At 37.2% G+C, this 15,018-nt stretch overlaps 1 protein-coding gene across 7 annotated transcripts in view; it reads left to right on the top strand.

Annotated features, from left to right (window-relative positions):
* The window catches only part of ENAH (ENAH actin regulator), a 100,360-nt gene that overhangs the window by 32,422 nt on the left and 52,920 nt on the right, over positions 1-15,018 (top strand). The gene's annotated exons all lie outside the window — the stretch shown is intronic.

Below are 15,018 nucleotides of genomic sequence, written 5' to 3'. Positions count from 1 at the left end.
ATGCAAGCATTTGCAAAGCAGAGAGAACAACTGGGGAGGCAGCTGAATCGCCTAGGAATTGAGACCAGGAAACCAAGGCAAATGTAGTTCTTCACCATTTAACTTGGTTTTTAACATTTTAAACATTTAACTGTTTTTCTGCTGTGAAGGTACTTCTTGATGACAGTGTTTAAGAAGCTAACAAACAAAATATTCTAAAAGGGGAGAAATAAAGTATTGCAATCTTAGACCATAATTACATTGCGAAGAGGTTTGAAATACTAGAAGAGCTGCTCTCCGGAAAAACAGTGTGTAATGTCATGATAAAGGTGATCAATTTTATAACTTTTATTAACTTGCATCGTAATTCAGTGATTTTGTGTATATATGTGTGTTGTCTGCTCTGGAGTAAGACTTTGGTTGTTTTTTTTTTCTTTTTTTTTTTTCCCCCACAGGGTAACCATTTTTGTAGAGTTTTGATAATAGACCTATTTCAGAGAGGCAGGATATGTTGAAAAATAGTTTTTGTTTTACTCATTGAGATGACAATTCAAATGTTTGTTTATACTAGCTGCTCTGCATGGATAAAACTCCTTCAAAGAAGTGTTTAGGGCACACATCTACATTGACACGCTTCTCTTCAAGGGCTGTGTGCTTACTGCCACTTTAGCTGCTTAATTTTTATTGCAAGAGATGCAATGAAATAGCTGACATTGTGAGAAAATCAAACAGCTTCTCGATGGTTCATGGTGCATCTGGATCATCCCTTTTTCTAGGACAGAATACTACATGTAATGAATGCACAAATGTTAATGTTAATTATTAACTAGATTGAATTAGTTACTGCAATCATCTGTTGGTGTTAAAAGTGGGTCACTGAGACTCAAAACACTTCTGCAATGAATTTTAGCATTGATTTTTGTATTTCTGCTTACGCTGTTCTTTGGCTACTGGTTTTGCTTATAGCCTCATCAGTGTAAAGGTAACCTCTCCCTTCTGTTAGAGTTACAGGACAGAATCATGTGAATCCCTCCACCAGCTCCTGAGAAAGGATCTTCTTTTTAAATCAAGCATGGCTACCATAGAACAGTGGTAGAATTTTTAGAGCAAATCACATTTACTGTCTTGTCATCAAAATCATTAAATGATGAAGCCAAACTTCAGACTGTGGGAAATGCAAAATTTTTTCCTGGTTGTTAAGTGACACTGTATGAAGGATATTCAGAGGAAAAGTGATCACAAGTCTGAATGATTATAGGTTAATTTAAGCTGCATTTAATATAAGAGTGTATAAAAGTGGGCTTATACCTAAGGGACTAGATTTTAAAAAGATAAAACTTAGTAACTTGAGGGAAGTGTGTTAGTAAAAATTGCTGGAAGAAGTAAGGAACTGGGATTGTGTGTAGGGTGGAGTCAAGACTTTCTTCAAGTTAGAGGCTAAAATCTTGACTGCCTTGAAGTCAAACTTGGAAGAAGGGCTTCTGAAATTCCTGTGTGAGTAATCACTTCAAGAAGGATAATAGTAATAAGTGGGGTATAGGAGGAGTGAAAAAAATAATAAGTTGTTTTAAAAGTTTTATTTAGACATTAAATGGTATGGGAAAGAAATCAGAGTTATTCAAAATAAGGCTGAATTAGACTTGCCAAAAAGTAATTTGGATCAAGGAAGAGAAGAGTGAAAGAAAAATGTGCTATTCAGTGAGTAAATACAGTAGTTTGGCATGAAAGTTGAATTCATATTGTAATATAGGTGATAACTTTGTGTTCAAAGGCAAATGTAAATAAACTGTAATTGAAGTGGAAGCAGAATGCTTCCAGATTGCATCAACTTGATGATTATAACCTCTCCTTGAATTGTGGTGGAACTCGTATGTGGAAACCCTTGTTCAAACAGGAGAGTAGAGGTCTACTGTAGATAGGCGTGTAAGTGGAAATCTAGTATTCCTTTGTTTTACAGATTATCACAAAAGTCTATACTGAATACACAACATGAGAATGCTCATTAGATCTTCCTGTACAAGGAAGCAGTTGTAGCTAGAGTAATTTTTACAGATCAGTGTTTGCTTACTACACCATGACTGGTCTTGGATTGCTTAAGAATTCACTTGTTTAGAGTGGCTTGAATAAGGCCTATAACTTTGCCTGATCCTGGAGCCCGCAGAAATAAGGACAAGATTGCCAAGAGGTGTGCTTGTATTTGAAGTACTTTGTAGTACAGACTTGTTAAGACAGTTCAGAAACTCATGAATCAATTTTACGTGCGTTGTTGGGAGGAGAATATGCAAGAAGCAAGGTTTATTGCACAAAAGGCTGCGTATTTTTGTCTGGTTGACTGACCATAGGTACTCTTACCACAATGTTTTTCACTTTTTGTTGTCTCAGAAATAGTTATTGAAAATAGTATGATACTGTTTAACGTGAATTTAGCCTAATTTTTTCTATTTAAGAGATTTCTACAACTTGTTAATTTAGTATTATTGGTTATTCTTATTTCTAATGTTTCCTGGGTTTTTTAAAGGTGGTTTTTGTGTATAACTGATATAAAATCTAAAAATGTGAAGTGTGTGTATTGAATGTGTGTGTGTATGAGAGAGAGAAGGAACTGGATTTACTGAGGTGCTGTGGTAATGTGCCAGGTTAGGAAACTTATTTGTCTTAAGTCTTTCAAGTAGAGAAAATTGTTGTCTCTTGTATATACTTTAGAATATATGTATTGCTTTCTAAAGAATAAGATGGAGTAGAACAAATATGGCACAAGACTAAGCTTTTAGCAGTACATTTATTTTAGGGAACAGAAAGTATTTCAAGATTGACTTGAGAAAATTGAGGTGTTACTTTGTTGCTGCTGCTTTTTGTGAAGAGTAGAAAATAGCTTTGCGCTAAGTACAGTATACCTTTTCGGAATATTAAGATTACTAACATGATGCATGCTTCTCTGGTTTTGCAGCTGCCTATAAAATGTTAGTAAACTTGTTTTTTCCCCCCAGTAACTTAAAACTACCCTGGGTTTTTTTCTTCTAATTTTACAATGGCTTTAGAAAATGCTAACAGTCTTTAGGAAGGATTCTTGTCATGGTCGTAAGCACATCTGTAATGTTTAGTAAGTGTCATCTAGCATCATTGCTTGGAAACGAAATCATTTGTGTAGAATAGTCTCTAATTTTGAGGTATTCACAGGGCTGGTTGGTTAGGTGGTGGAGACTAGGATGTTTATCAAGCACTGCTGTTCAAGCTGAAAAACTGAGTTTATTTAGTGGAGGGTGGCTTCCTAGGTGAGCAAGGTGCATCTGTGCTGACTTACCAGGCACAATATTTGTGAGCGCTGAGATATTTAGTTGCACAACATGGTGGTGATGAAACTAGGGTTTTTAATTGGAGATGCAGGGTTTTTCTTTATTTTTAAACAAAGTTAGTAACTTTTCGGTATCTCTGTATTGTGAAAAGGTATGCCATCACCTTTCTTCTGCAATGTTTAGTAAATATGTTTTATCTAGAAACTGCCATTTATAAGGCTAGTATAAGTTTGTTCAGTTTTTAATTCTTCCATGGCTTTCTTGTGACCTTAATGATAAATTCTGTGCCTATGAGCTACTTCTATGCAAAACCACAGACTAGTCATCAGTTTTTACAGTTCTTTTTCTGGCAGGCCATAAATCAGGTGAGTGTTTGAAGCATACAGAAAAAGAATACTATTTTATGAAATGGGCCTTTTCTTGTCCAGTGTTTCTAAACCAGGGAGAGGCATCTCTAGTGAATGTCTTCTCCAGGCACGGTCTCCACGTTGTCTGTGCCTCTAAGGCCTGTTGCTGGTTGAGAATAGCAGTATAGGTGTGGCTCATCTTAGTGCTAGTTGGTGGTTGGGGTAATGTGTGATGAGATGGAGAGAAGTGAGATTGGGAAGCAGTGACACTGGTGAGGAGCAGGAGTTAGTACTGGGGTTGGTTATGGGGAGAGGTGGTCTGACATGGAGGAGTGAGAGTGGCACTTGTCTGGGATTAGGGGATTTGAGGAGTCAGTCATGTTAACCGAGGGCTGTGGAGTGAGTGAAATAAGGGGCCGTTGATGGGGCAAGGAAGCATAAAGTACAGGAGAGACGAGGTGAAAGAGTGGAGTGGTTGCAGCAGGTAGCACAGTAGGCATGAAAAGGGAAGGTATTGCATGAGGATAGAAGGAAGGGCCGGATGCAAAGAACTTTGGCATACAGGAAAGCTGGACTGATCAAATCAATTAGTGTTCTCTTGGAGGAAGGAGGTGAGTAATACTGTAATCAGCCTTGACAGGTGTTTGTCTCATCTCTTCTGAAAAAGAATCTCAAATGAAAGGGGATTCTAGCAACTCCTTTGTTAACTGTCCTGGAGCACTGCTACTGTTATAATTAACTTCTAAAATTTGACCGAAATTTATTCATAAAGCTTTTTTTTTTTTCCCTTCCTTTTCCTGTACATGGAAAACAACTTATCACCTGCTTTTTTAAAACCACATTTTACTTCTTCTGCCTTACTCTAGTGGGAGTGCTGATTTTGATTCCTGTCTATGCATCTGCTGGGTGCTTTAAAAAGGGGGGTGAGGGGGCCACATTAGGATTGTGTAAGTATTGCCTATAAGATGTTTGCAGTAATTCTACTTTACTCTGAGCAGTGTCTTGGTTGAAGTAATGTGCTCAAATTTCTCTGTCTCACTTCATTATACCTCTAACAGTTTCATGGGGTGTTTTGGTTTTCTTAATAGTAGAAAGAATTATGACAAGCTTAGGAAGAGCTACACATTGGTTAAGACTGCAAACTTGGTTGGTTTGATCTAGAAAGGAAGATACTGAGGGGTTTGCTTTCTCTTGGATCTTTGCTTGTCAAATCCTCGAGTTCAACGGTTTTTGTTTTGCTCTCACTTGTTCCATCCATAGTTGAGAACTATAGTGTTTTGTTTCCCTTTCACAATCAAATTCATTGAGTTACGCTGCTAATCAGAATAATCTAAAATAGCTTAGTAAGATGTTATTTTAAATATTCAGACATTGATTTAGTAGTACAAGTCAATGATATAAATACTATGTAGTTTATTTAAACCTCTTCAGACATTGAGCATTAGAACTTACTAGTGTTTAAGATCTTTATTTGTAGGGTACGGAAAGAGAGGCTGGTTGAAACTTCACGTGTGAAATACATGATGTTATTTTTGGGAAGAACATTCCAGTAAAATGAGGTGCTAAGGCAGTTATTGTCATAAATAAGGTACTTATGGTATGTCCACAAATCAGTGGGACCTTCTGAAAGGAATTTTATTTCTTCTAGAACCATAGAATGACTTAGTCAAGGTGGGAGTTCTCTGAGTTCATCTGCTCATGTCCCCTGCTTGGAGAGGGCCATCGTCTAAGTTCAGTTGGGTTGCTCGGGGCCTTGTCCAGCTGAATTTTAAAGTCTCCAAGGATGGAGATTGTACAGCTCCTCTGGGGAGCCTGACCCGGTGTTTAACTGCTCTCTTGGTGCAACTTTTTCTTATCTGGTTAAAAACTCCTTTTCTGCAACTCTTGACTGGTACCTCTCATCCTTGTGTACTTCAGAGAAGATTCTGACTCTGTGTTCTCTATAATGACCTATTGAGTAGTTGAGAATGGCAGTTACGTTCCTCCTTAGCTTAAGACTGAACAAGCACAACTGTTTCAGCCTCTCCTCGTGCATCTTTTTCTCTAGCCCCCTTCATGGTTTTCTGTTTGATTTGCTCCAATTGGCCAAAGTCTTTCCTTCTACTGGGGACCCCAAAGCTGGGCACAATATGCCAGATATGGTCTGAATAAAGGGGAATAATCACCTTCTACAGCGCAGTGATTTTGTTCCAGGTCCAAGGTTTTGCTCTTGCCTTTGAATTTCTTGAGGTTTCTGTCAGCTGGTTTGTCCAACCTGCAGTGACTCCTCTGACCAGTAGCTCTACTGTCCAGCGTATCAATCTATGCCAATTTAGGGAGAGCCATCCTCATACTTGCTGAAGTTGCATTCCATCCCATTTTCCTGGTAATTAACAAGGACATTAAACAGTATCAGAGCTGGTATTGACCCCCGAGAAATTCACCAGTAATAGCTTATCAGTTAGATGTCAAACTGCTTACTGCAACCCTTTGGGTCTCCGTCCCCCCAAACCTTGGTTCTTGCACTGCTGGAGGATAGTCATGACATTTGCCTGTTTCCAACTGTCAGGAACTTGTCTTGATCACCTTGTAAAGATGTTAGTGGCCTCATGATGTCACCACCTAGCTACCTCTGCCCTTGTTGGTTGCATACTATTCAATTCATTAGACTTTCTGTATCAAATTTATCTAGCTGGGGCCTATAACTTAAATTTGTTCTACAGCAGGGAGTACTCCAGTACTCATGCAGACCTGGGAAGTCTGAGAACGAAACTTGCCAGCAGAGACAAGGCAAATACATGTAGCCTTCTCTGTGTCCTTTGCTGCTAGATAACCTGCCTCATTTCTGCAAGTAGACCCACATTTTCCTTGATTAATTCATGTTAATGTTGGCTTGGTGTTTAAAAAACAAGTACTCAGTTAACAAAATATGATTTTTAATTTCCTATTTTTTAGGTGAAATTAAGGTTTAGAAAGACACTTCAGATAAGAATCTTTCTTGTAATGAACTGTGTGAATTGCATATTCATATATTGACACTGGGCCTATAATGTCTCAATCAAAGATCAGCTACGTTCCCTTTACACAGCCCTCTACATCAGAGGCAGCCATTTTATTAAATAGGTGGTGTAAAAATGCTACCATCTCGCTATTCCAGGAGGAGTTGGGCATTCTTTATCTGAAAGTAAAATGAGTTACGCGATCTGCAGCGATGGTAATGTAATGACGGATTCTATTGCATTGTGTGTTCGGGAACTCAGATTGCCTGGGGAATCTGGGCTTGGAAAGCTGTGATTTGTACCATGTGTTGAAAGCTTAAGAAATAATGTAATAAGGTCACTTTTTGTTAAAGTGTGTATAGAAGATAGGAACTGTATGTTAAGTGGTTTTTCACAGGAAATTATCAACTGTCAGTCTAGTCGCTGAAGATGATGATGTTTTTCATGCCCACTTAAAAAGGCTTTCCATAGTATGGCTGAACTCCGATTCATGGAACTGTAGCAAGGAAAACAACAAACCATCAAAAATAGACTATTTGTAGGAAAAAATAGCTAGCTTTTGGCCCTGGTCTTTAAGACCTTTAAGTTAAAAGATTTGAACTTTTAAATGTCATGATTGTTCCTATTCAGTAAAGGTATTGATTTTATGACTGTTAGCTATGTTCAATTACAGCGTACCCTGGTGCTTACAAATTGGTTCATTCCCAGATTGCGCTGTAGAGCTTATTTTCCATTAGCTTTGTCAAAAGGTAGACAAACTGAGAAACTGATTTTTTATAAAAATCTGTCTTGAGATGTATGAGAGATCATGGTAGGAATCTTCTGCTCGTGTTTCACTATTGAGTAGAATCGCTATCCAGGCAGTATTAACCTCACTGGTGGCAACACCTGTGGTTTGCAATGCCACTGTAATGAATCTGCACTGAGGAAACATAATCTATTTAAATTACTGCATAGATTCTGCATAACCTTTTAGTATAAGTAAAGTAGTAAATGCCCTTGAGAAATATGTTTGAAGAATCAGTGGAAAAAAGGATTTGATTATAACAATGCAGTATTTTCAGGAAAAATATCTGGATAAATTACCAAAAATGCCATGTCTAAGAGAACACCCTGTGTAAGAGGATAAAAGAAAACAAGAACATGAATGAGTGCGTGGAGGAAGCGTAAACTGAATTATCTTATTTCATGATTCTATGGAGTCTAAATGTAAGACTTTATTATACCAGTATAAAAATAATTGCTAAAAAGATTTCTGTCCCTGCCCCTGAGTGCAAATGCATTATAATGAAATAGCCACTGTGTAGTTCTGGTTTTTTTGTTGTTGGGTTGTTTTTTTTTTTTTTTCTTTCTTAAAACATCTGTTGGAAACATTTATTGAAAAAAAAATCTTCATGATTCTTTGTAGGATGAAAAATCTATAAAATTCTAAAAGAAACTGGGAAAATACTGCTTTTGTCACTTGTGGGTTGTTTCATTGGAAATGTTATCTCAAAGCTAAATAACAAAGGCTTTTAATAAAGTATTTCCATGAAGTTATCACTAGGTTTACATACAAGGCAAGGACTGAATCTTGTGTATAAAATTCTAGTATATCCAAGCTCTTCTCTATCTCATAACTTGGAATTTTAAGTAAACTTGGTATTTTTTTGACAGTAAAGTTCAGACAAATTTCATGATGTCTGACTGTTCAAAGTAAATTCTTCGCTGAGATTTAAAACCTCACATTTTGGTTCAAACATGCAAAGTATTGTCTGTATCAGGGCTGAGAATGTTATACGTGTCCAAAAACCATGCTAGTGCTGCATTTTTTTCAATCCATATTAGTTCTAAGGAAAAACTTGAACCTGAAGTGCAAGCTGTCAGGCTATTCAAAAATCTATGGTTTTCAGTCTGCTATTGTTAATTCCTGTATATCCTTTGTTTTTATTAAGGTTCATCTCTGTAGTGTGGCTATTTCTTGGTTTGACTGTTGTTATATTCTTTTAGATATCCCTGATTGTATTTGAATTTGAATAGATTAGGGATTAGCACTTATTGATGTCAAATTACTATGAAGTCCACCTATCACTTTGTTGCAGTGGACCACCAATACAACACCGGTTAATATGTTGAGATGGTTCAAAACTGTACAATACTCTTCCTCTATTGAAATGTTCATGTAACTTCAGTGGCTTTTGCCACTCTCTGCACTGTTTGTGGCTAGAAGTGTTCTCCTTCCCAATTTCTCAGGTCTCTGTTCCAGATTGTTTCAGGTTGTCTGCTTTCTCTGTTATTGTCCATTTAAAAAACAAATTATACAGAAATTTTAACATGACGAGTGTTTCTAGAATATTATTCTAGATTGTGTTTGTCTGATTCCAGCATGCATTTTCAAACTGAAATAACATTTCTTAATGAAAACAACAGGTGAATTTTTATGTGAATTAACATGTGGCAAACTTAGAGACAATATTGAATTACGAACTCAAAATTACTTTGTCTGTTGTATGAAGTACTCATGTTAAATATGCCATGTGAAACAATGTTGAAAAAACATTCCCGGGGTTATAAATTGGTAATTCTATGTGAAGCTCTTCTAAATAATATTTCTTTTGCTGCCTGAGTGTCCTGCAATGATTTCCTTCACCTCTTTGATACTCACCTGCTGCTATGGAGCAAGGTAAACGGCAAAATTGTGAAGGAACAGATTTATAGCAACAGGAGAAATTTATTCTGTAAATTGCACTTGCTCCAAGAGTAGACTACTCTTAAATCAATGTTAAATGCTTTCATAGATGAGATGAAAAGCAATTTGCAGTGGAACGTGCTCATTGAGCAAAGAAAGTTTAGCTTCAAGAAACTATGTACCAACTAAAATTCTGGAATGGAGTGGTGCAGAATTCTGTATCGAAAGCAAAGCCCCTTTCCTTTGCTAGCTATTAATGCCAGTGTTTAGATTATTTCCCCGGCTCCTCAGCAGTAGTAGTTTTATTTCTAGTTGGGACTTTCCTATACAGGAATTCCTTCTGGTTTCTGGTGTTGCAGCTAATCTGTATTCTCAGTAGCTCATGAGAAGAAAAAGTGGGAGAGATGAATGAATCTCTTGGTTATCCATCAAAAGTTTTCTAGGAATAGGCAAGTACTAACTCATTAGCAGGAGAGCTGTTAGTGAAGGAATCTGGAACTACTCCCTCCACATTCACCTCCCATTTGAACAGCAACTCTTGTTTGAGTTTGACCTGCTGGAAGAAATCAACAATCACTCTTCTTGAGGTTCAGATGTGTCAGAAGAATCTGCATGAAAACCAGTCAGATAAATCAGCTGTCTCACTTGAATCTTATTCTAAAATCTCAATAGCAACTAAATTCTGTACTGGCTGAAGTCTTGGAGCGGCAAGCCACATCATTTGAAGCTGGGTGCAAGTAGCATAGCACGGTGTAGTTCCTTCTGCTGTACCAAGACCATCGTGTTCCCCTGCAGCAGCATATTCAGCTAGGTTTCAGGGCAGAATAAGTTGAGGTTCTTACCTTTCAGCTGAGGATGAGTTACAGAAAAAAATTATTTTAAGAACTACTGTGTTAACTGTTGCTGAGCCCAAATGGATTGTATTTTTTCATGATGTCCTGTTAGTGGCGTGAACGCCGGCCTACTTGGCAGGAGGAGATGGTAACTGTTACACTCAGCTTCCTCTCTGATTTGCTTTTGGCTAAAGTGCTAGCGTTCAAAAGATGAGTGAAATTAAAGCAGTGGATTATGAGTTAAAAACTTAAGTGACCCAAAGTTCTTCCCCTGTACCCATTTGCATCACTGCCCCCAACAAATCCAAACCCCTTCCCCTACTCTCAAAAGTAAATGTTAATCTGTGTAGTTGAGTTCAGTCTGGTTCTCAGCAGACCATGATGTGAGGAGCATATTTGAGGGCATTGGAAACATTTTTATGTTAACTTGTAAGATGCTAACAAGTAGCTTAACTGTTGAGTTGAGCCAAATGAGCAGCTTGGAATACATGACAATTTTCTCTATAAAGGGTCTGTTTTAGTTAATAGAAAGTAATAGTACAGTACACAGTATGTTGTGGGGTTTTTTGTTGTTGTTTGTTTGGTTTTGATTCTTTAATAGTGAAGCAGAGAACTCAACATTTTCACTGTGACATGCCAGTCAGGGTTCAGGAACAAGCAGGGAAAATCGTCTTACAAAACATCACCGCCAAGATATAAAACTTGATATCTGGACCAGCACTTAGCTGCTTTTTAAAAATGTGTATTTTAAGATGTTTGTATTGGAAATGTTTGAAGTTTCTTTCTAGCTTTGTGCCACATGGTTTAAAAAGCTTAAACAGGCGTTTGATGAATCAGCGTCTCTTTCCATTCCTTCTGCCCCACAAAGACTGCACATTTAAGAACATGTTGTTATGTTTCTGTAAATTGAGAACATAGCAAAAAAAAAAAAAAAACAACAAACCACCACAAAACCCTGAATCATCAGAAGAAGCGGTAGTGGGATACGATTTTCAAAAAACCCTTGTTGTTACATCACTGACAAAATTACTAAAGGTTTGAGAATCAGAGGAATCACAGCTTTTCCTTGCTTTTGTTAGTATATTTAAATAATCTTTTCTGTGGCTGCAGTCATGCTGTTTTCCATCTGAGTTTGATCATTTAAGTCTGTTTATCCTTTTTAGTTCTTGAGAGAGGAAAACCAAGCATCCACTTTTTGAGGAGAGAAAGAAAAGGCTTAGGTCAGCAGACTGTGCATTGGTGTCACTGTGCGTTGGGATGTGAAAGAATGAACACATTCCATCTGGGCGAAAGAATGATGTCTGTTAGGGTTCAGTTTGCTATGGTTTTTGAGCTTTCCATATGATCTCATCACTGGAGGAGGAAAGTATATTCTCCCATAAGAATAATCTCATACTTATGATTCATTACTACTGTGTTTTTTTGTGCGAGCCTTTTGAGTGCCAGACCTCCCCCCACTCTTCCACCCCAAATAAAAAACAACCACCCTGTCTTTGGCTTTATATGGTATTGCTGTAGGTGGACTTATCCAGAATAATGGTTGGCTTTAACAATCAGAGCCTTACATCTTTGTCCAGAGAAGAACTCCTCCTAACATATATTTATCCAGCTATTTGTCAAGCTTTACATTTTGGGAAGAGAGCTTTTACACTTTGTTTCCTAAGGTTTGGTAAGCACTGTTTTGCATGAGTGTTCCCTTTTATGAATTTGCCCTTTTCTGCATATAATTTCATATACTTAGTGTAGTAAATTTACTTGGGAACAGACAATTTCTTAATTTTTCTTAGTTAATATTTAGATTGTCACTTTAATTCCCCAAGCCACTGCCCTAATAAGGTAGCAATCAGTTCTTTGAGCAGCTGTGCCTTTGGCAGTAGCATTTGAAGCTGGAGATGGATCCCTTCACTCATTCTCCCACATCCCCTAACGAGCTCTCATGTTGGGAAGGTGAAGGCTAATCCAAGCGTAATGGTTGCTGGGACCATTACGCCAGTATAACACACCAGAAAAAGGAAAATCTGTAGACAGGCAAGTAAACCCTGTAGGATGCTTTTGAAGGCCTAATGACATGGCAAAGAGATGAAAACCCTTTTCCTTTTCTCTTGAGACATGACTGTAGGCAATTTATTTATTTCCCACTAGTGCTAAAGCAATGTTGTTGGTTTTTTTTTTTTTAAATTTAAAAAAAAAAAAAAAGGCATTTGTGATCAGACCAAAGTGATTCTGGTGCAGTAAATGAAGTCAGTCATCTTCTAGCATCTTACGGTCAGTTCCTGCAGTCTAAGGGACACATGTATTGCAGAAAACCCTGTGGACTCTGAAGAGCTCACGTATAAATATTGTCATCACTGAAGACCTGTCTCCTGTTAGAAGTACAGCAGGGAAGTGTAATAAGCTTGAAGAGCAAGAAATATGATAAACAACACTGTTCTGATTCACTTGGCTCCTGTTCCTTTGAATTGAAGTTTAAGTTCATATATAGTAGACGAATACAAAGGGCAGTGGCTCAAGTTCTAGTAACAGCCTGTATGTTAAACTCAGCATTTTTCTAGGAGAAGGTGGATCATGGAAAGAAAACTAAACCTGTTTTTTCATTAGACCTGTCAAAGATAGTCATGAGCTAACAGCATGGGTTTTCGATTTGGTTTGGCCCTTTGAGGTTAGTGCAGTTCAGGTATGCATCTTATTTTTAAAAAATGAAATTTTTCTGGGGGACTTATGGTGGCTAACTGCTGTAATATAGTATATACTGTATTCAAATATGAAACTATCAAAGGGTCACTGAAGAGCAGACATAAAGGTGGTTCTTTGCTAAAGCTCCTGCCTCCATGCTTTTCCTCAAAACAAAAAGTAATCACTTTAGAATGCAGAACTTCTTTCTCAGGGAAAGAAATTAAATTAATCTCCCCTATATCTAGTAATGTGCAATTATTGAACCCTGGAAAAAAAATAGCGCGGTGGGATGGTTTAATTTGTTTCTGATAGTGATAGCTTTATTTTTCTATCTTACTGCTGCAGTCTGATAAACAAAGTGATGGGTGGTGGGAACTGTTGGCAGGAGGGGAGTGTGTCACCTGCAAATTGGTACCTGGATATGAAAATTATAGACCTGGAACATTAAAATTTTAGTTGTAGGATTTGTATGAAATAGAGGTAGAAGGCTTATTGTGTAATGATTGAGTAGGTCAACTGGAAATTGTTTGTATTTGTCTTTTTTTAAAGTATGTGAATCATCTTGTATCTTTATATGGTTAAGAATAATCCCCTGCTATTAAGAAAATTCTTTTACTTTAAATGGAGCATGAAATATTTGAGATCTAGACTTGGGTAATATTTCCAGTTATAAGGCATAGCCTGAGAAGTGGAACTAAAATTAGTTGTTAAAGAAAAGCTAGAAATTCTACTCAAGGTCATCTTATTTGTGCTTATGAATTGTGCCACTTGAATACCAAATAGTTCTAGAATGAGTACAGTTTTATTCTTGTTATGTTAAATAAAATCCTGTAAAACCAGAGGTTTTGTAAAAACTTCGGCCTGTGGGAGGCCATGGCAGGGCAAAGAGTGAGAACGCTCTGAATAAGAACATCTGAACTTGATGGTCTGTACTATTAATTAAGTCTTTTAATCACTGTACCATTACTCAATCACTCTCTGGTTCTGCCTTCATTGTAATTGGAACATATTAGCTTATACTCATAGTCTCAATTTTTAATAGAATCTAAATGATTTTCTTATCTGCCTGACACATGATTGAGATGAAGTTATTTTTTGCCAAGTACCCTGCAAACCACATGGCTTTGCTTCCATATCAGTATCTGGGTCCTGTCACCTGTGGTTTAGCATGCCTGTGATTGATCCAAATTCAAATGTAGCAAAAATTTGTTTTGTGTTCAGAAATTTTACAGAAGTTTTCTGTAATAACTGTTATGCATTTTAGAAAAACCACTACTGTTTGTTCTGTACTTTGTGAACAGTACAGAATGTTTCTAGGTTTGAACTTTAAGATAGTTGTGTACCAAAATAGTCTTTAAAAAAAAAAAAAAAAGAAAAGAAAAATCCAGTAGGTTCTTGCATGGTACTCTTGGTGTGTTTTTAATAGGATTGTGAAACACCTGAAACTTGTAACTAATTTTATTTTCTTTGCATCTAATCTTCATCTTTGATCAGATGTGGTCCTTTTGGTCGAAATTGTAAACTATAAGGTGGACTATGTTTAGAAAAGAAGCACTGTATATATGTATATTATAATTTTACTATCCCTATATTGAACTAATTTCTGGCTAGAAAAAAGGTGGTCTAATTAGAGGTTATCATCTCATTCTGATCTAGTTGTTGAATAGGTGACAAGACTAGAACATGTGCATTTTTAAAATTAAGAATATATTTCCTCATTTTGAGTCTCTCACATGCATAAGAGACATGATGTCAGTATTCTCTCTTCTCCCCTAGCCTTGAAAAGCATCCCAGCATTGAGCACTTTTCTAATTGTTGGAGTGCCATGGAAAGTGTGAGAGAAATTGGTGCTGTGTTTTCTCAAAAGTGTCAGTACTGAAAGTTAACAAAACAGCTGGATACACTGCTGAATTTTCTTGTGGTGGGAGATAGAAATAAGACATTGGGAAATTCAGCATGGTGTTTTTAAAAAATCCCCCAACGAACACACACAACGTCTGTCCGTCTCCCCTCCTCCCCAACCAACCAACCAGTAAAAACCCAAGAAAGGCTGGGGGAGAATTGTCTTCTCTCTTCTTTATAAAATATGAAGAAATATTTCATTACTCTTCTTTTGTAATTCATGGCGAATGCATACCTCTTCAGTCTTCTCAGTTTTCCAAATGGCAGGCCACATTCCTTGCAAGCCAGGCATCATGTGCTTTCTATAATCTTGGATGTGCTGGAGTGGTATGTTCAGAGAATTTG

The sequence above is a fragment of the Balearica regulorum genome, chromosome 3, assembly GCF_011004875.1.
Source record: "Balearica regulorum gibbericeps isolate bBalReg1 chromosome 3, bBalReg1.pri, whole genome shotgun sequence".
Taxonomy (NCBI): Eukaryota; Metazoa; Chordata; class Aves; order Gruiformes; family Gruidae; genus Balearica; species Balearica regulorum.
The sequence above is the reverse complement of the archived record's forward strand: the minus strand, read 5'-3'. Positions and strand labels throughout refer to the sequence as shown.